The sequence below is a fragment of the Molothrus ater genome, chromosome 17, assembly GCF_012460135.2.
Source record: "Molothrus ater isolate BHLD 08-10-18 breed brown headed cowbird chromosome 17, BPBGC_Mater_1.1, whole genome shotgun sequence".
Taxonomy (NCBI): domain Eukaryota; kingdom Metazoa; phylum Chordata; class Aves; order Passeriformes; family Icteridae; genus Molothrus; species Molothrus ater.
The window spans coordinates 15,240,385-15,263,242 of NC_050494.2; the positions used below are offsets into that span (position 1 = coordinate 15,240,385).

General features: G+C 39.2%; 1 protein-coding gene across 9 annotated transcripts in view; it reads right to left on the reverse strand.

The window, feature by feature from the left end:
• The window catches only part of NCOA3 (nuclear receptor coactivator 3), a 58,154-nt gene extending 36,435 nt beyond the window's left edge, over positions 1-21,719 (reverse strand). For 5 of the 9 annotated variants that reach the window (XM_036395787.2, XM_036395785.2, XM_036395784.2 and 2 more), the window contains exons 1-2: positions 21,529-21,717; positions 14,557-14,596 (exon numbers count right to left, since the gene is read on the reverse strand). The gene's annotated coding sequence lies outside the window, so the exon portion shown is untranslated. Of the gene's footprint in view, positions 1-14,556; positions 14,597-20,863; positions 20,885-21,189; positions 21,354-21,528 lie in introns of those variants that run through there. The other 4 variants (XM_036395786.2, XM_036395781.2, XM_036395782.2 and 1 more) reach the window with 4 other exon arrangements.
• Between the last annotated feature and the right edge of the window lie 1,139 nt (positions 21,720-22,858).

A 22,858-nucleotide genomic window follows, 5' to 3' on the forward strand; every position in this document is an offset into this window, starting at 1 on the left:
TCTTTATGACATCTAAAGCAAGGAGGACAAGTTTTTTTATTATTCGGCCAATGAACATGAACTGTTTAACCACAATACCAAAATGGCTCCCAGAAAAATAGGTCATCCCTGGAAGGAAAATGTATCTTCTCTCTGACATGCATTTTCATTTACCTAAAGAAAAGCTTTAGCATTTATTCGACTAAGGAACTGCATTTTAACTATATTTAATTTTATGATTTCTAGGAAATGTATGCTTCCAAGAGTATATTGCATATTTAATATAATCCCATATTATATTAGTATTCCCATATACTGAAAGTCTGAAGCCCACTAAAACATTTAAGAGTTAAAAAGTATTTTTGATCTTTAAACATTACTCTTACATTTTTACATTATAGTGCTAGTTTACAAAATGCTTATATATTGTGACTAAATTTGAGAAATGAAAATCATTATGGGTGTATTCTCGTCATAGGAAGAGTATTGACACACCACTGTGCTAACCCTAACCCTAACATCTCTAGAACAAAATGGTAAAAGCAACAAGACAGGCTGAACATGTGTACACATGTTAAGCTCTGAAAGCTGCTTAAAAATGCAAGATTGAGTAAAGTTCATGTGAACGTTTGTATACATGCAGAGTTTTAATAGCTGCTTGAAAATGTAAGAATGAGTAAAGTTCATGTTAGCCTTGATAAATATCAGCTGTCAGGCACTGCCAACCAATATGCAGTATGTTTTCCACGAGCTAGAGCCCAGTAAAATGCAATTTTTACTTTACTGGCTGAATAGAATGCATTATACAAGGCAACATTTACCCAAGGTCAAAAGTTTACTGTTTTCAAATTTTAACTTCCAAAGTAGGATATTTTTACACAAATATCATGACACTGAAATTAATGGAAGCATTCCTAAAAATCTTTCATCAAGTTACATAGAATCCTCTAATATACACTTTCTACCAGAATGGACATAGTCAACTTCAAAGCAAGTCAAATGCAACCTGAAAGAAAAAAATGTTGTTGTTATATCCACTTTCAATTCTGTATTTTTTCAGGACAGAGAAAACTTAGCACTAGAAAAAAAAATTAGATAAACATCACTTATTTTCCAATTCTCTATCACGTCACAGCTCTGAGGTTTATTAAAGAATGTCTTCAGTTGTCTGGCATAGTGCTAGAAATGAAAATATATTTCAGTAGTATTATCCATAATGAAAAATACTTGCCCTGTTTTTTCACAGCATCATCAACAAAAGACTGCTATAGCATATGGAGCCAACAAGATTGAAGACATACTGGTTTTGCTAGCATATAATTTTTGCTCTGAATTGATTTATATTTGTCAGAACTGTAATTTCTCTGGACATTCCCTATTTGTACCTTGAGAACAAAAACTGCCTACTTTAAGGGCGAGAGCATTAGTACTGCAAGTACCATTGGCCCGTGCTTTTCATTTACTTATCTTGAAGAAAACCATGCCTTTCCAGCTGCCATCTGATTGGAGAGAGCGAAAAATGGGCATTGTGCCATGACATAGCATGAGGAATTTTTGATACCACAAACTGTAAAGTTGAGGAGTCCTTCTCTCGTCTAAGCCTTCAGCAGACTATTGTAAGCACAACTACATACCACAAACGAACGGATGCAACAGTTATGGACCACTTCATCCAATTCTTTTTTCTTTTCTTGTATCAGTTCAGTAATACTGTCTCTCTGCTATTTATAGTTCATTTACTGCTTTGATAAATTACCTGATACATTGTATTGATTATCACAAGCACTATATATATATATGTGTATATATATGTATATACACACACACACACTCAAGAAACATCAAAAGGAAAGTTTAGAGGAATCAGTTTAAAACTGTGCTGGAAACAAAGCACACTCTTCTAAAAAGACAGCAGAGTAAATATCCTGGTCTGGTACTTCAGCAGAAATCAGTAGGCAAAGCTACTGTTTACTGTCCCTATGGCCTGAGAGATCAAAAAAACTGAGCCTGTAACAGAAGCTAGGAACAACCTGATTATCAGGACACATCAACGCACCCTAGCCCACACACATTTACATAGATAATGCAACCTACAGAGTTATAAATGCATAAAGTCCTTTCAGCTATAGCAGCCAACCCTCATTTTTATCACATTTTTCAATGAAGTGAAGGTGGAACACAACTTGCAGCAGGAGGTCTGCTTCACCAAGATCACACCACTTTTCTATCAGAACTTTTCCTTCTACAAACTGGTTTGTACATTAAAGGAGAAAAAAAAAATTTCTCAGATCGTGATTCCTGAAAAACAAGACTGTGTATATGGGAAATCATATGTCTACAGCTTAAAATTTTCTGTGTATTCATGTTGCATCCTGATGATATCACAGGAGAACTCAGAAAAATTATTATATTGGCAGAGGAGGTACAAAAATGAATAGATTTTTTTTTAATGTCTTTCAGTAAGTTGTTGCTATAAACATGCTCTTTAAAAAAGCATTTAAAATCCAGAAACCCAAGCCATTACTGCTGCAGAAGACCAAGTGTGCACTCATCACTGAAAAGCTGCAACAAGGATGTGGACAGGACAGCTTTGAGACAAACCTATTGAAGAAGCCAAGAAAAAGCCACTTATTGCATCCCACAATTAACCATCACACTGCAGGTAGTAAGTTTCACTACCAACTGAAATGGATATAAAAGCAGAAAAGACAGACACAATGGTAATGTTTTAAAACCAAACAAAAATCTGAGGTTCAACTACTACACGTCTACTCTTTTCCAGCATCATTTATGCCAGCATGACAGTGAGGATCTGATCTAGGGGAAACTGCCAAGCTTTAATAAACCAGCAGACATCTGAAGCACACAATAGTAGTTCTGATGAGTTTCGGAACATATAATAGTTTTCCAAACTGAGAAGCTGTGCTCTAGTATCTCCTCTAAATCACCTTTCCATTCTTTTGTTTAGAAGAAAGCAGAAAGAAAACTGCTTTCTAGATAGAAAGCTGCTTACTCTAGACAGGGAAAAAATAGATGAAAACACCATGCCAGGAACTTCTCTTTACATTTCTCATTCATCGTGTGGAAACCTTGGTGGGGGAGAAAATTCTAATAGAGCAGCTCCAAAGCAGCTGGCAAGACCCTATTTTGGAATATGAGGAGATAAAACCAACATGAAGATCTTCTCTGAATAAACACATAGAATAAAGCAGTAGAGAACGCCAACACATATTTTCAGTTTGTGACTGCTCATTTAATGCTTTTTGGTTACAAAATGTCTTCACAGCATCCGTGACACCCTTCTTTTCAGCCATATTCATTACATGAAATGGTTACACTAGTGATTTTTCATTATCAGCAGTTAGCTCTCAATAATGACCTTCAAAAACACTCTCCCCAGCGGGGTCCTTTGAAGTTATAGGATTTATAGGGCTAAAGAAATTTGTGCTTCTGTAGCTTCAGTATCAGCGTTACTTTTTTTGCCAGTTTCCCACCCTTCTGCTGGCATCTGCAGCAACAATTTTAGAGTTCGCGGATTTTTACCACTGAAAGGCTTGTACACATAATGTTATCACAATGCAACCACGCAAGTGTTCAAGAGAAGTCAGAACACATTAAATTATGCTTCAGAAATAGAGATCAGAATTGATTCCTAATTTGTGACAGTTGTTATTCACTCTCCTTTAGAAGAGCATTTATTCCATTTTACTGTGATAGGCAACACGATGTGCAGCTCCACTGCAGCTCCACTGTGAAGGCAGGAGAACTGCCATGAAACAGACAATGAGAATCAGACAGGACGTGCACAGGCACAGGAAGGAGAGAACATCGAATTACAGGCAGTGGGGAAAAAGAAACTGTGTAATAGCTGCTGCTTAGGTGCACTAGCTGGAATAAACAGGGAGGCCACAAACGACAATGTCAGGGCATGTTTCTTTTGCAATTGCAAGGAGAATTGCACACATGAGGGTGCAGACGATCTGCTATTAATCATTTAATATTCATCGTTCCCTCGAGGTTGCTGGCAATGCTTCTGGAGACTCCCTCAATTCCCAGAAAAAGCTGCATTAAGAACAAAGCAGCACTACAAGAACAGCTCACACGGAACCACCACCATTCTGTCCTACTCTACTAACACTGCTGTAAAGGAAACACTTCTTAACCACTAAACTGCTTACAGAACTCAATTTTTAAAGAGTCCAAATCACAGCAGTTGTGGGTACCTCCCCAGCCTAATCTCTAATAAGGAAAATGAACACGCTATATAAATCCGATGAAACTATTTGCAAGAACAAGACAAGAGAGATGTGGAAACAACAGACTGAAGCAGTCAGGCATCAGGTTTCTTTGTTGAGAAAGAGTTTTGAATGTTATCTCTAGGTAAGGTGCTGAGTGACTCCTTGATTAAGTGGCACTTAACATTCAGTATATTTAATGTTCCAGCAAGAACAGGCGACCATACCTTCGCCTATGAGCTAGTGAGGGAGGAAATGGAAACTGATGCAGTAATCAAATCAGCGATTCTTTTGTCAGCGACAAGACATACATTTAAGGGGAAAGAAATGTGAAATCACTAAATGTCGTGTTCATACTTCATCGAAAATGTAATGCTGCTATAACTTGTCTGATTTGGCAAAGCTACAAAGGGGAAGGTGAATTTTCTCGGCCACAGATATTTCAGGTTTGTGATAAAATCTGCAGAGTATGAAAATGACACACACGTTAATTAGGTCCAGAATTTGCTGGAGTCACACCCTAAATAAAAATTCCTAGCATTGGCTACTCTAGGCCTCCGACACTTCACAATTTGGCAGTGAAGTTCAGCTGACACTTCTTGTCTCTCAGACTGAGGTGTTGGAGGCTTTCTTGTTTAAGGGAGATGCAGAATAGAAAAGGAGCTAAATAAATATGTATTCAATTCACAGACATATGAACTAAGTTGTAACATTGAGATATTCCAAAGTAGGATTTCAGTAAGGAGACACCACTTCAATCTTTTAAAAAATTCAATAGTGTTTATTAAGCTCGCTGAAACCATCGTACCGGGTGACTCATCCTCCCTTTCCCACTTTCTAATTAGCCCCGATGGCCAGCATCAGTTTGTAGGTTGCTTGTAGTTGGGTTGTTTTTTCTTCAACCATACAGAAACATGTTGGAAAATGAAAAAGACCCCAAACTGATTCCTACAAAACCCCGAACTGATTCCTACTTGTGTAGCGATGGGACTTTCAGAAGCTAGCTGGTAGTAGCCTTTAAGGCAAATTCCAGCCTTGCCGTTAGCGGCACACAAGCAAACCACTCGCTTGTTCTTGTCCTCCCCCTCCCCTCAGGGAGACTGCATGCAGCACAGCATGATCACAGAGAAAAAAAAACACAGGAAAAAGGGGGAAGCGGGGCGGGGGGGAAGAAGCCCTCAGCTCTTGGCAAGGGGAAGGCGTTCCACAAGAACTGCTACAGGGTCAAAAGTTTACTGTGGTTTCAATTTCACCTTTTTGCAACCAATGAGCGTGCGGCGGCTCCAGACAGAACCGCGGGCGGCAGCGGCCCTTAACTCCTTGCGGCCCGGCCCGCCCCCGTCAGGGAGCGGACAGTTAGGGAGAAGGGCCTCTCCTCCCTTTCGCCTCCCTTCGAACGAGCAGCAGAACGCCGAGCAGCAGAACGCCAGCAGCCTCCTCCGGACTGAGAATTGCTTTCAGCATGGAAATAAAAGGAAAGGGGAGTCGTCCGAAGCAGTATAGCAGCGAGGCAGAAGTTGAGACTTGCGGAAGTAGGGTCCCTTTCTCCCGCTTTAGCTGAAAATCATGGCAGTAAGCAAAGGGCTAGACACTAGGCATTATCAAAGCATCACAGCCCCGGAGGTGTTACAGCTACGAGCCGCCTGTTTGTGCCAGCAAACAGGAACGACCTTGAGAAAGGGGAGGGAGAGCACCAACACAAAACTGTCAGAAAAGATTCTGAATGCGCAGTCCAGAGCTGCAGTAATTTACTTTGCTTCACGACAAACGAGAAATCCACGGTACTGTGGGCATAAGGCTGGGCAGCCCAAGAAGTACTGCTGCCCAATCCTCACAGTACATGTCATAGTAGCCTGCTTCTAGATGTTGACTACAAAACAGGACATCATCTACTTCACGAAGGATGGACATAGAAGTCATGGCTCTTGGCTACAAAACCCCTCAGGTCTTCAAAATCTTGCAAAGGAGAACAAACAAAAGCAAAAGAAAACAAAAAACTTTACAAAAAAAGTAAAAAATGCTCTGGGCATGAGATTTGTAATAGATTGTCTGGGTTTAGCACTGAAAAAGAAAGATGCATATTCACTCATGTTATTACAGAACTAGAGCACAAACACAAAACAGGCTTCTTGTTCCACTGTATCATCACTAACAAAGCAGTTTTCACCCCAGGAACTACAGACCCGGATGAATCAGTCCATGGAGGGGTACCACAAAACCTGTGCTGCCACCAGGTTTTTCTCTGGGAGATTGGTGAAAATGTTGATGACGGCAAATCTGAATGACAAGATCTATAATTGTGTTTTTGCATTTGAACTTGAAAAAAAATCAAATGTCCAGCTACACTTGAACAACAGATTTATCACCCCTTTATTGGTCTCGCAAAGAACGAGGACTAAAGCTCCTGTGAAGATGTTCAGTTCAGTGCAGCAACAGACACCATAATACAAGACAGCATGAAGGGAGTTTGTAAAGCATGTAGTTCAGGCAAATTCTTTAGCATCGTAACCTAAGAGTATGATTCAATACAGCAGAAATGCATAGGCTTCCTTAGAGATTTTAGCAGCTCTGATTTGATACCAAGTAGAATGGCAAGTCATCGCACACATTTGCAGAGTAAAACACATTTGGAACTAACCATTCCAAAACAGGAGGCAGTCAAATTGGGAAACATTTGGAGGCATGTATTTTGGCATAGTCTGATCTCCAACACGGTGCAGAAAGGTTGACAAGAATCTGAATATACTGTGAAGAGGTAAAATGAGTAAATATGCCATTGACATACAGAAAAGGTTTATGGTAATGATGCTGGTGAAAATACAACTCAGTTTTCCAAACCCTGAAGCCAAGGTAGATTGTTTAAGATAATGCACATGACAACCTAAGGTGGAAAAAAACATTAGTCAGTTGGCAGCTATTACTAATTTTCCAGCAACATGCAGTTTCAAAATCAGTAAATTATCTTACCCAGAACATTAAAGGCCTTCAGTGCACTTTGTAAGGGTGAAAGATACTCTGGTCTCAGACCTCTATACAGGTCCAGAAAAGGGATGAAGACTCTTACAAAACAGCTATGCCAGCTGAAAACATTGCCAGACAAACTTAAGTAAATCATACTTTTGCAAATCATACTTCTGCGACTCAATTGACAAAACAGTTCTAGGCAGTAAGATAATCACGTGAAGCCTCTTAAAACCTGCTTCAGGTATAGTCAGCCACTCCAGAGCAGCCAAAGAAAACCAACTTCCAGCTGGTGGACAAGGTCAAACAGTGATTTCTTGAACTGACACAGGTAGATTACTTTCTTAATCTATGCAAATAGGCACAGCAGCAGCTGAATGCAGCTACTATGAGGTTAAGTGCAATGCCTTGCGAGATGCTAATAAAAGATGCAGGAAGAGATTAAAACACAAAGTCAGAAAGTTGAAGCCATCATAAGATCTTAGGTGACTGAGTTCATGCCCTACTACCAAGCTTTCCTACTGTAGTTCAAAAATGGAAAGACACCACAGAAAATGCTATCAAATAATGCTGTATTTTCACATCATAGCTAGATTAGGACACAGTTTTGCCAATACTAATTTAAGACTTAGTTACTTTTATTAAAAGCTCTCAATACATTGTTCTCCGTAAAAAGTGCAGTTTGGTTTTGTTGTTTTGCCTTCTCCGAATACCACAGAATTTTAGAGAAATTCTTTTACAGTAAGGTATCATAAATGAATGCCCTTTTTGTACGATGGCCTCATTTTAGAAGAAAATGGATACTATAAAATTTTATATCAAGTCAGCATGTTACCAAGAAGTTTTTCTGTGTTTTCTGAATTTGATTAATACAAGTCAAGGTCACTTCCTGAAAGAAGGATGCCTACTACTGCAGCTGCAAGCAAACTAGACTCAAAAGCTGGGGGATGGGGAGACAATATTGGCAACTGCTAGCACTGTCTCCAAAAATATACCAATTACTAAAGTCAAGTAAAATTTGCAATTTTTTACTACATCACTACATAAGTAACCCAATAACTGAAGTCTGAGTCTGTTTAATTACTGTTCCAAGCAAACAAGATTCACAGTGATGCACCACTGAACCTGCACAAAATTACTAATTCTGAGAACCCTTTACTAAGCTCTATACAATTTTCTTAAAAATGTATCTTTTAGTTTTATTTTTTTCTTTTCTTTCTTTGTTTTATCATGCAGTTCATGAAGCTAGTAAGAGACTGTCCTTGAATTAACGGCATGTCTCAGTCTTACTGAGACTGCACCGCTCCACCCAATCTACATTGTCCTATTCTGAAGTCTTTTAGGAAAAACACATTTTGGGAAAGCATGCAAGCTCTTTACAGAAGTCTACATTTTTCCAGTTTCTGAAGACTGTACCTAACTTACAGAAACAATTTAAAGTAAACCGTGTTCACCTGTAAAGTGTAAAAATGTTTTAAGCCCTGTAAAGATATTTTAAAATAGGTTGTTTTTAAAATGTGCCACATTTGCATTATGCATGAGGCCAATCAGATGTAGTTTGCCCTTCCCTGTTAAAACTAACAGGTCATGAAAATAAGACTCTATCAAACAGAAAAAGTATTATTTTTGCTTTTTCTACAATCTGTAGCACCACATTGGTGGAAGGAATCTATTGCTGAAAAACATTTAAAACCATACATCAACAGACATTTCCACAAGGACATCTGGGGACACACGGACACATACACACACTCACCCTCAACTTAATATACTTCATCTTTAATAAAACAGCCTCGATACAGCCAGCATTGCAACAGATGTTTCATCTGTTGATTGAGACCGAAATTAGGATGATCTACTGAATGAAACTTAGATTTGACATATTGGTGCAGTAAAAAGAAAGGAACCTTGCTAATTTTGGGTGGGCATCTTTGCCTAAAATAGAAAAATAAACTACAGCATATCAGTGCCTGTGCAGGCACAACTACATCTGTGGTTAAGGATGCCTAACATTTTCCATCACGGCAGCCTGTCCTAATTCTTTAATGCCTGTCTCTGACAGACACCTCAGAACTACTTTTTGGTTCGGAAGTTTGAAAAATGAGCAGACTTCTGTTGAACAAAGTGTAACCTTTTATTCAGTCCAAGAAATTAAAGCTTTGGAAGAGAAACGGGTCGAATGTCTAAACAAACGGAACGTAATCTTGCTGCTCCAATGAAGATATCTGTATAGCTGGCAAGTGCCTTATTTAAAGTACTCTAACATGCTTAGTTTTGTTTTAAACCAGTGGCCAAGATCCTCATGTATTTTATCTAACCAAGTTAGCTTTGTTGCTGCACAGCTTCTCCGTGCTGACCCAACAGAACATGCTTTATCACTATATTACCAAGACCAAGAGCAACTTCTCTGCAAACGTGCCAGCTATAAAGCAGTTAAAGTGCCTGGCAGCACAGTAGCTAGTGAACAGGGACATTTTTCTAGGTTATACTGCCTCACCCATAGACAGCATCCACAAAGCATGAGGCAGCAGCAGGATCAAGGGCTTAGCAAAGGCCACCTTTACCTCCCTCCTAATTCAAGATTTCATTTGAAACAGTAGCTGGAGGTCTCATCCAACAGTGCTGGAAACCCACTTTGCTGCCCCTCCAGCAAGTAACCCGTGTAGAAGGCACACTCAGTTTAGCAACCAAGGCAGCGCCCTGCTTGATGACTACCTTGCTGGCAAACAGAGTAGAAATTTCAATATGGCACATTATACTATTTTTCCACAGGCTTTTTAAAGACATACAGAAACTTACACTGAAAATACTAAGGATGTGAGGTCATTCAAAAAACTTCAAATAGTATTGTCAGCTCCACCTCTCAAGATTTTTTTAATCCTTGTTGCACATTCTTAATTTAAGCAGATTCCTGAAACAGTGCATTGCACAGATGATGCAACAGACAAATAAGGCTATTAGTAGTCTTTCCTGTGACCTGACGGGGGCCAGTCCCACACAAAGTCTCATGAGCAGTAACACAGCAATCACTTCCAATTTACCACACAGTAATAGATAATCATCTCATAAATCCAGATCGGAAGTCTGTCGAGGACCTGTATGTTAACTTGGCCTTTGCCCAGAATGGGTACTTAGAGAGCTCCAGTGACATTCAAATCAGAACACACAGGCTTTTCCCAATGGAGAGTAAACAACAGTGATACATACTGTCTTGATTATGACAGATCACAACGAATATATTTACACCCATCAATAAGGGTGGGCCCATGAGCATGAAAGAAATGTACTCCATAAATCACATCGCCTTGCCGTTGGCACATTTTGCTAGTCAGCAGATGCAGTACTTATGAACATTTATTCATGTGTTTGCACGAGAAGTAAGTTACAGAAATAATGTCAGCAAATATATTATTTTACACCAGAAACATGACATTTCAAAAAATGTAGATTCATATTCTGAAAAAGTGTTTGAGTGCTGTGGGCAGAAGGTAGGGGGGAAGGCATCTATCCATTACAGGGTCTCATACTGTGTGAGTCTACTCAGACCCACACAAACTGGCTTTAAGGGCAGTTAAATGCCTGGTGTCTTAAGAATGCTTTTGAGGCTCCTACTTAGTATTTTCTTCTGTCATGCTACTAAAATAGATTCTTTTAAAAATTTATTGAAAAACACACATCCTCTTTGTTTTTAAAATTAGATCTTGGTATTTGCTGATCTAATAATAATGAAAGGCCTGTTAATGAAGTTAACGAGTCTTCGGCAAAACTAGACTCAGATTTGAGAGTACAAGATCAGAAACTCCTAAAACCAAAATAAGCTACTGAAGAAAGGAAATCAAAATTTCACATTTTCCCTGCATAGTATCAGTGCTTATATATGATTAATTTAATTGAAAGAATAAGTACAGCTAATTAATACAAAGGTGCCAGTTCTAAACCCCAGTTTGTCCTTGAAATATGGAAATGTTTCAAGCTCAATGCTGTAATTACAATCTGATTAAGTCTGAGTATATGCAGGTACACTTCATTTGGCTGCAAGAGGTATTTAGTTCAACAAAAATGCCTACCATTCAATATTTGAAGCAAAATCAGTTGTCTACCCATGTTATACCAACAGATCTGAGCATTCCAATAATTAGGATCCCCTTTCCTCTATTTCTTTATCATATTCCGTACCATATTTCCTTCACAGTGAACAGAGCTCAGTAGATACAATACCTTCGGTGAAATAGCAAAATAACGACAGAAGAGAATCCCCCCCAAATCAGGTTAATTAATCTTTCCACAATACAGTCAGGTTATCACAGAGCATCTGCTACAATTTACTGCTCAAAACAAAGCTGTAGTGATATTGTGCATGCCTCTGGTCAAATAGAATCTTAGATTTACGGGCTCAATTATTTAAAAATTAAGCAAGGTGGAGTAATAAAAAGGAAAAAGCCCAAAGGTGGGTATCTTTGCTTAATACTACATAAAGCAGAGTAGTACCACCCAGAGAGGTATTAGAAATTGGAGAGTCACAGAGTCTCCTCCATGGCGTACAAGAAAAGGGCAATAGGCAAGCTTTACTACCTGCAACAAGTTAAGTTTCCGTTTACAAACAGTGATTGAACACCGGAACCACTTTCAGATAGCCTACGGAATCCCTATCCTGAGAGATTTTTTTATGCTTGACTGAACAAAACCTTGACAGACCAACACTGACTTTGCTCATGGTATTTGGATTGATGCTAGCATAATTGTGCGACGAGTTTCAGTAAAACACCGTCATCGGGGAATTACATACTACGGCCCAGAGATAAACTGGGATGTAGTATATAAGACACTGAGATAAACCATAATAACAATGGGCAGCTAGGATAGAAAAGTAACATTACAATTGGTCCTACTTTATTTAATTTTAAGATATATTACCACATTCTTTTTGGTTCTGATTTAAAAGGTATGTTTTGTTAATATCATGCATGCTTTAGATTTTGCATACACACATCAATAGTCCCATCTTTACTGGACACAGGGTATGTTAATCCTGACCACAACATTCATTCCTACCATTTTTTCTGCCCATTTATGAGAAAAAAATGTCATGCTTTTAAGTAAGCCTCTCAGTGCCCTCTGGATTTTTCTTTTTTGGTCCAAACTTTTCTATTCTTTACAAGGAATTTCCATTGCATAAAAACCTTATGCTTCTAGTTTTTCTAATATTCTATTAAAGAAGCAGTATCTTTACTTCCACTAAAAAGCCATTTTTCAACACATCTCACATAAAGCTCCCAAGGACTCCTCAGGCAGGCAGAAAATCAGTCTTACTCATGAAAGTTTTTATACAAATGGCACTTCTCAAACAGAAATGTTTATCCACAGAACTCTCCAAAATGACGCTATCAACATTAGCATAGAAATTCGAAGCAATTTTATGAAGATTAGCAACCATTCTGGAAGTTAGTACAAGATGTCTACGACTACCAAAACCAGATGGGATGATATCCTTCCTCTTCAAGTGCCAAAAGCATTTATAATGTTTTCAGATCCAGTTCCTTCCTTGTTTACAGATAAATGGCTAAGCAATTGTACAGTTTCACATCATCAGGAAGCAAACTTTATGTACTCTTCTATAGTGCACTAGTGGAAATGCCAGGACAGACCTGTAAATTTCTTTTATTATTACTTTTTCCTTACATTTCCTTGCATTTTTTTTTTTAGTTCCCATACAAGGCGACCGACTGAATAGTATCTAACATTCAACAAAACTGAGCTGGAGAGTCACTGTTTGATCTTTAAAGTTAATATTCAGCCATGTCTGCACTGAAAAGTTGTCATATTAGCATCTGATAAGCAAATAAAACATAGTAACTAACTGAGGAGCACATGGTCATGCATTTATGTCATGCAGTTGCAGAAGATCGGCTATGAAGCGTGATGGAGGCAATGTGTTTTCTGATCGGTAAATGCCACACTACATTCGTCCAGCGAATGACCCTCCTCTACAGTACATCCCACACAGCGTGGGAAGTTATGTTTAGGTTCACTGCAGTCAGAAGTTTATATTCTTGGGCAGCGTCAAAATTATAGGATAAAGGTTACTAGTAATTGTCTCTGGGCATAGAATAGCTTCTCTTTTCAAAGTCCAGTAAGTATTTTTTAATGTACCTAACAGTCCACTGAAAGTTCAAAAAGCTACAAAGCCTTACTCGTATAGACGAGGCCTCTAAGTAACAGTGTACAAACACTAACAGGATAATCACAGCACACCATGGAGGGAACACAAGAGAAGAGCATACAAAACTTAAGCCTGATATCATTAATCCTCTTTAAGAATAAAACTTACGTGATCTTTTTTTCATCAAAAGTAGATTTATGACAGGCAATATGGTCAGACAAGTGCCTGCATCCAGTCAGGACCAAAAGTTATTTATCTACCTTACTTGACTCTTACTTGTCTTCACCTTATACTATTTACCCCAGTGTATCATCTGTCTGCAAAACATGGCTTAGGAGCTATAATGTTTTGATGAGCACAGCTATCTGAAAAAACCCACAAATTCTTCTGTCCTTTGAAGAGATCATTCTCCAAAGGTTTGCCTTCAACTGTCGCCTTTCATTTTCTTTCATTTTGCTTTAACCCCACCTTACTCTAACTAAGCCAGCTCACCTATTTCAGGGCACCTGCTAAACTGCAGAACATAGAGGTTGAACTTGAGAGATTATTCCAAAGGAGGCGCTTCCTTTCTTGAGACCAAAATCCCACCGAATAGAATGTCCAGACAAGCTTTCAGTTTTGCTACTCTCCATCAACGGGTACAGAAGCTGACACATCAATCTAATAGAATATTGAAGGCTAAATTGCTTGCCCCAGAAGCTATGACCAAACCTCAAACAAACAATATCCATCAGTGATTTGCATTATATCTGCACTGAGCCCAGAACAGATTTAGCTAAGAAATCCCGTTTCATCATCAGTCTTTCAAAATAACATGAATACTTTGCTCAGAACAAAGTTATCGGTTACTTCAGGAAGAAGAAAACTCTAGTACTAGCGATAGAGAGAATTAAAAAAAAAAAAAAAGACAGATATATACGCACAAGGATACAGTGTATCCCACATCTTAGGAGGAGCATCCTTTAATGGTCCAAGTATTCCCCAAAAGCCTAACAGTGTTAGATACCATGAAACACACCAAGGCCAGGTCATATCATGCATTTCCTCAAGTGAGGTGGAAGATAGCAAACTATATACCATCTTAACATGGAACATTAAAAAAAACACCTTTATTTTTCTAAGGGAATAGAAATTATTTTCTCCTTTTCTTAACTCCCTAAATATCAATAGTTTATGAGAATTGATGCAGAGAAAACAAAGGAGTTGTGACAGAAAACTTACCAAGCACAGTATTCGCTACAGCAGAAGCCAGTAGGAATGCCTAGAAAGAAAAAGCATATGAACATGTTTTAGCATGCTCTCAAACTCAACAATCTACTGTTCAGGAATTTCCTGGTTTAGAATGACTGAGTCTTCTAGCTGCTGGATATTCTGTGGCAGTCAGTTTTGTAGTTAAACTCTACACTATCTGAAAGTAGCCTTTTTTATTTTTAACCCTGCCATCTAATAATAAGGAGAATGACTGAAATGAGTGAAGAAGAAAACACTTTCCTCCTGTTGATTTCCCATGACACTTGTGGTTTTGTATAGACCTGCCTCGAAATGTAAGGCCAACACAAAAAAAAAGGGGGGAGAAATGCTGGAAATGCTGTGTCTTATTAAAAATACAGAGAAACATAGTCCATTTTACTCATTGATACTGCATATACCAGAAATACTTACATTCGAGAGGAAGGCATAGCATGATTGTATAACAATGTAGTATTTTCAATCTTCTAACCTTTTTCTTCACTGGCAACACTCTTTTGGTACACTACTTAGCACTGGTCTGTCATTTTGACAGAAGAATTAATTCAGATTTACTTTTTTTATTTTACTGAGTAGACGAAAATTGAACAAAGATCTATTGGCTACAGCACACCCTCTTCTTCTCTAGGTAAAGCACTAGGAATAAAGACCAAAGTATCACTGGAGCAAGGACAAGTCTCCTAAACGTAATGATAGGGATATATTCAGTCAGTCACCCTGAAAAGAAAGTTCTCTTAAGTCACCGTGGCTACTTCTTCGGTGACCACTCTGGAATTACTACCTGTAGTTACTAAATCTACATTTGAGAAAAAGTCTCACTAAGACTTAGAAAAGCTTGGATGGATTAGAAATCCATCTCAAGCTTTAACTTTGTATCAAATTTGTAAAGTAAACTTATATAAGCTATCCAAAAGATATACAAAGCAATGGCAGTAATTTCTGTACTTTTAATCAGCAAGCAACCAATTAAAAAATACACAATTCACAATACAATCCTTACATAAGCTGGAAAAGATATTAAGGTTCATGTCAAGTTCAACATGCTCCACTTTTAACTGTAGTCATTAGCATTCTCATTAGCAGTAAATACGTGAGAAAGGATTACGAGCAGTCAGGAAGTCAGATGTTGAAATTTTTATATAATTATTTAAAAATAAAAGTAGCCCAACAAAGAGAGGTAACAAAAAAGGAAGCACAATGGCCCTGACTTGGCTCGAGAGCTGTGGAAATGTACTATGCTGTCTTAAAAAGACAAAATTAACGTGCATTTAAAGGGTTCTGGTTTTGTATTTTCAATTAATACTAGTAAGACAAAAGCTTGTTGTGATGTTGATTACTCCCACCTCAGTATTTAAGGAAACAAAAACCTCAACCCAATATATGAAGGATTCTTTAGGCCCTACCCCAAAACAGCATAAGCCAACAATAAATATCTGTAGTGACAGAAAGACAAGACACATTCCAAGTACAGAGTCCTCTACATCTTGGGAGAAAGGTCAGGTAGGTTTTAATAAATAAGAGCAACTTACACGGAAAAGAGCTTTAAGGTAGACAAATGAGGTTGAACCTGTAGATCCCTTCAGTTTGATTTTCACCATTGTACCTCGAAATACAATAATTTTAAAAATAACCATTAAATAGTCTTTAACTCTTTTATGAGAGATGTGTTTCCTAATGTCTTTCTTCCTTTGCATATTAAAGATAGGATAATTAAGATTTTTAGCTTAGCAGCATACAGTCCTTACTGGAAAGGTTGGTCCAGAATTACCATTGGAAACAAGAAAAGATGTATTGTCACCTAGCAGTGATCATGTAGAAATAGGAACAGTTAACACACAGTAAAACAAGAAACTAAATTAATATAAGCAGTAGTTGATACTTAGCACGAGAGTGGTTTATGCACAGTCTCGCATATGAGAATTTATTTATTGACAACTGATTTTTAGCAAGCACTTGCTCACCAAATAGCTTGAAGTTCCAGTCAGAAAAAGATTCCTAACCGGAATTCCAGCAATAAAGGCATGCCTGCATGTTATTAAAGGAAACAGTGGAAAATTTCTCAGGCTGACATCCAGAATGTCCGTGATTCCTTTTCATATTTCTCTTCTTGCAACTTGCAAAGCAGATGCTAAACCAGACCCTAAAAGCTTTTTGGTTTTGGTGGTTTTTTGTTGTTTTTGTTTTTTTTTTTTTTTTTGTTTGTTTGTTTGTTTTTGATTGTTTGTTTGTTTGTTTGGGGTTGTTTTTTTTTCCTTTTCTTTTGTGAAGTCTGGAAATTTCCACTGCTTTTAAAGAGCTTTTTAAAAAGCTGTCCCAAATATACTGCTCAAACAACCTTCCACTTCTACCTAGACAGACTCTTTAGTTAAAAGCAAAAGTTTCATTGCTATAAAGCAGACCTAAGATGAGGGGGAATAAAAACAATTTACTCATCTACCAAAAGCATTGCTTGGCCAATCTAAAATATTATTATACTGTGTATTAATCTTGATAGAGGTCACTTGAGGTTCAGCTACGGAGAGATAGATGAGTAAGAGAAAACAAAGCAGGTGATAAAGCTACCTTGTAGCTGTACATTTGAACAGAAATTACAGTGGATGACAATGCAAGCTATTCTGTTCCTATTAAATGATCAACTAATGGCTGTCCTTCAACTTAGTCGAATTTGCACTCAACAATTTTCCATTGTTCCTGAATCCCACTCATCATCCATGCTACCTGCTTATTGTCTCTCACACAGCCAATACACATCTGCCAAGTTTGCTAGCATTAGTTCTATACCTCACCTCTACCAGACTTATTCATCAGCCTCGAACATACATCACAAACATTAGGGGGTTCAATGGAAAACCTACAGTTGTAATACAAAAATCTTTGAAAGCTACTTCAGCCAGGGAAGATGGTTTTTTTTCAGTTTTCTGTGCACTGATTAGACAAACTGCCTTCCTAATTTTAAGGGGGGGGTCAAATGTACATCCTAGGTAAACAGGAGATGTTTGCTTTGCTCTATTTTAATCAAGTGAACAGTTTGCAAATAAAGTAGGCTTGCTTTTGTTGCCATTAGTGCCACCTTTGAATCTATGACTAGATAAATACTTGAAATACTGATTATGAGGGGATTCTTTCAATTACTACCTAAGAATGTTAAGCAATGTGCTGACATCTATTCTGGCCCATTGAGCCAGAAATCTCTACTCTGAACATCAAAAAGGCTACCACAGAAGATGAGACCAGGAGGGTACTATAACAAAAGATGCTGCTATATCTGCTTTAGTTTGCAGCAGCAAAGATGGACTGAGCACAAAAAGAACTGCAAACCAAGTCATAATTCCCTATTTCCACCTACCCTCTCTAGTCTTTCTTTATGGGGAAAGAGAAAGTATTATAGGGAAAGATGTCTGAAAAGCCTATCCAGATCACTGGCAAAGACATTGCAAATTTTTGCTTGAAATAATTTCCTTAAGATGTTAGCTGCCAAGAATAGAAAACCGTTTTAAAGTTGTCATTGTTAATACAAGAAATTAATTGTTGAACCTTTACTAGTTCTTCCATAAGATTCAAAAAAACCAATGTATCATTTCCATATACTGATTGTTTATGTGCGTGCGCACACAAACACGTGAATGCTCCTTCTAGACATCTGTCTAAAAGGTTTTAGAAAAGGCTTATTTACATAGAATGCTACCCCCTCAGACACATGTAGCAGCAAAAAGCGAGTAGCACAGTTTACCTTTTCCTGTGCCTTACTAGCCTCCAGAGAACGTGATGAAAAAACCCAGCAATGTTAAGATGCTCATATACTCTATAGGGCAATTGGCAAAGTGTTAGAACTACAAATTGAGTGCACAAAGCAAAACCAGATGAATGCTACCTTTGCTTTAGATTTATTTAGTTCTTTGGACCCACACAAGATGAACAGAGAACCCCTGACTGACTGTTCTAAACAATTGTTTCCCCAAAATACTGGAGAGAACACGTATTTCACTGGGGTTTTTTGCAAGTAAATTGTCCAGTTCTCTCTTTTACTTAACCCTTCAATTAAAACAAAAGTCACCCAACCCAATCCCAGTGACATTACCTGTTCAATGACTTTGGGATGTTTCAGTGAGGCAGGGCATTCTGTTATTAGACATACAGCACACAAAAGACTATATATCCTTCAAGAGATTGAAGGCCAGGTAATTTTGTTTCACTTTTCAAAAAACAGTTTTTTCATAACTGTAAATTTAAAAAGTCACCAATTAAGTATTATTAAAGTAACAGGATCCATCTGAAATATACCTCCCATTTATATGATGCACAAAATACTTTGATGTACCTTCACTCAACTAAATGCAGTGTACAAAAATCACAGTGAGTGGAAACACATTCCATAGCAGATTTAAATCAGTAGCAGTTAAATTCTTTTACAATTGCCTCTTTCCTAATACACTACATCTAGAAACATCAACAGATTTAGTCAGGGGCGAAAGGGGGAAAAACAAATGAAAAAACTACATAGGCAGGCTGCTCCAGCATTCAGCTCAGATATCCTTGGCATAAAGGATTCTATTCCTCCCCTCCCACTCCCCTCCATGTTTTTAATTATTAAAACAAGTCAGAAGAATACTTAAGATATTTCTAAATACTGAAAAAGTATTTGAACATGAAATGCAGAAGATTCTGTACAGTACAGTCCTTTAAGATCACATTTTCAAGAGAGACTCATTTAAATGCAGGAGTTGAAGCAGCCTGTAGTGTCAGGCTCTAGTGTCTAATACCTTTTCACATGCTACAAACGGTTTAATTTTGCAGGCAAATATAATCAAGACACTTTTTCTTTCTCAGAGTTCTTGAAAAATAAAAACACACCCCCCCCTTTTCTAGGAAACTGTACCACAGGTATTAATAATGAAGGTTTTGTGATTGTGATTTCTTGTCCATTATTAATTAAAAAAACCCCCACCATGATCAAAAGATAGGGTTTCATTGTAAAATAGATTTGCTTCTTCTTCCTCATCTGCATTTTTGTCTCAGCTGTATGTTAGGGTATACATCAGGGATACCATGAAAAAAAAAAAAAGGTAACTAGGCAATGCAAAACTTCCAACTTAATAAATCCAAAGCCAGGATGAACAAGGGCCTCAAGGGAACAGTTAAAAGAAACACAAAGCCACAGACGAGCCCAAAATGCATGCAAGTAATATTCCAAATAAAATCAGACTGGCAATAACACACTGTAATCAGGAGAGGTACTTAAAGTGAGGCCGAATGCTGGGTTTATTTTGTCTATCACTTCCCATATCCCACAGCCTCTATCTTCACATGTCAGCAGTGAATCCATCAAATCCACTGGTATCGGTTAAAAAAACCAAACTGGTAGTAGTAACAGAGTTGAAGGAACAACAGTCAGTTTAACAGCAGTTAACAGTAAATGTAATTATTGCATGTTTTAATGCATAATCTTGTTTTAAAAACAAAAGTAACAAAACTGAAACAAAACAAAAAGCCCAACCCTCCCCCAAAAGCACCCAATTTTGTCTGTTTCTTCTAAACCCAAGCTTTAATTCTCTGGTTTTCACTCATATACTATTTGTTTCTATGAAGCTACATTTTATATTCAGAACATACAACTTTCTTTCATGTGAAGCAGAACATTTTAAGGTGGAAATATTCCATGAGAAAATATTTATTTTTACAATAGTGATGAAGCTTAAAAAAAAAGTTAAGCTTATTTTAAGAATCCATTTTAAATGTATTACAGACACCATATACTAGAAATTGCCATTCCTCACACATTCAGATTTCCTTTTGTTTTGACTTGTTATTTTAGTTAGACTCCAACATACTATTTTCTGTTAACTTCTGTCTAAAAGAGGAAGAAGATACTGAGGATTCAAATGAGTCTGAATATGAGCTGACAAATTGAGAAGCTTCGCTGTTAAAGGAAAACTTGACCGTGCTTAGGAGTAGGAGCAGAAACCACAAACAGAACCAACTTTAGAACCAAAGAAAGAGAATCGTGGGAATTATCTCAACCTCACGCTACATTCTAACTCATAATTACCCTATTTATATCCCAGAAACAGTAACACCTACAGTGGCATGCGACCCGAGCCGGGGCGGGGGGGTTTTGGGGGTAGGAATCTCATCTCCAATCCTCAATAACAGTTTCATTAGAGCTACGAGTCAGAAATGGATAAGACGCATGGAAATTAGCCTTTCAGTTCCAGTGTTTTTCATTCCTGTTCTTACTACCAGAGATAAGAAGGAGACAAGAGAAGTCAGCTCTAAAACTTACCGAGGCTACAGGATGACCAGGAGAAGGCGGATATCAAGGTCTTTGGAACCGCCTCGGTACCAGATAAACCCAGATGAATGGTAGAGAGGGCCATTCTAAGCGAGGTATTTCACCCACACCCCGCCTCTGCTCAGACTGAGAAACCGTGGATCAGACGATTCTAAAGCCAGGTCCGCAGCGACCTCAGGTCTCTTTGTACTCCACGAGGAACCTCCACCCAAAATCACCACACTTAGATATGCATCACACAGCGACACGGGAAGCCTTCAGTCCACGCATCAATCCCCCGCCACTGCCCCAGGAATGCCCCTTCAAAACTCACTCACCAGTAAAGTTAGAATAGCTAGAAAGAGGTCAAGGCAGCCACACATTGCCCGGGGAATCCCCTCATCTCTGGGAATAGCCCTGGGAATACTCCTCACACACAACCCATTTACGCTCGCCTTCGTCCTCCCATCAGGGAGCCACGTTCATATTGAGGAGGGGGGCGAAATACAGAAAAGAGCCACCCCTCAAGGCCACCCCCAAGCCTCTCCCTTCCCCGGCAAGGGGCAGAGCTCCCTCCGCCATCCCAGTGCTACTGCAGCACTAGAAGCCAGGAAACGCGAATTAGAACTCCCCTCTCTCCAGTCGTTACTCACTCCCTCCCTCCGAACCCCACTCACCTGGGAAATGAGCCAAAGCTCAGCTACATCTCCATCTCCCCCACACTCAGCCCCGCACCGCCATTTTCCTCACTGCCTGGATTTAAATCGGGACCGACGCGGAGACACCAGGCGGCGTGAGGTATTGTGGGATCTGTAGTACTCAGACGGGAGCTCGTGGTACTTGTAGTCCGCGCCGGGATTGCTGCCGGAGCCGCAAGGCTCAGCCTGGTGCCAGCGCTCCGGTGTCGCCTCTGCATCGCCGCTGTCTCTGCAGTAGGGCGGGCTCAAACGGGGAGGAGGAAGCGGTCCCGGGGGAAGATGCCTGCGCCGTGCAGAAGCTGCCTTCCCGCGGCACTTGCTCCGTGCTCGTAGAGGTCACAAAATGCCGTATCTGTATCATTAGGCTCCTTGGGAGTAAAAAAAAAAAAAACACCTTAAAATAACGATTGAAAGAGAAATATTTACTCCCTTGGAGCCTGAAATTTTCTACTGCTGCACCAGACATATAGTTTTTCTTCTTTTTTTATTCATGGTCTATAGGGGGCCTAATTAGTGCTCCAGCTGGCACTATCTAATACTGAAATCGATTAACCACTGCAACGGTTACGCACATCCACAGTACCAGTTAAATTAGACAACCAAGAGTTAATTGGATCATGATTTAATTAGGTAAACAGGCAGTCTTCCAACAAAGCTATCAGTCGCCCTCAAGCCCACCCCTCACACTAATCCCATCGCCGCCACTGCGTCCCACCCTATGCCCCTCTCCTCGCGCCGCCGCCCTGCCCGCGAACCGCGAGCGGCGGGACGCCCCCTGCCGTCGCACGCCGCGCCGCCCGCGTATCCCATAATGCCCCCTGCCGGCAAACGCCGCGCGGTGCCCGCACACGGCCCTCCGCCCCGCCCTGCGGGAAGAACAGAGCTGGCGGTGAAATAAAGCTTGTGGCTCAAGAGCTAAAAGAGCTGCGGCTGGGAAGGGGACATCTAGTGCTGGAGCTGTCATCACTGCAGCATGGCTCCATCGGGGGATCATGGTAAGGACAGCAGTGCTCACCTAACTTTGCATCTGAGGTCAGCTTCAGGCTCTTGTTATATTAGGGAGAGCAGAGCTTCACAGTAAACCCCAGTGTTTACTAACACACTCACTACCAGTGTTAACACTAACAATTCTTAGCCAAATAGTGATACTAATAACACTTACTATGCATATTATTAATGCTAGTAGAGGCCAGTAGCATTCTTAATGCTGAGGCTTGCATGAAGAACACGAAATTAATTAATATTGCTGATTATGCTATTGTGGTGTTGAAATACTTGGCCTCTACTGCGGTCGCCCCACACTTCCCTC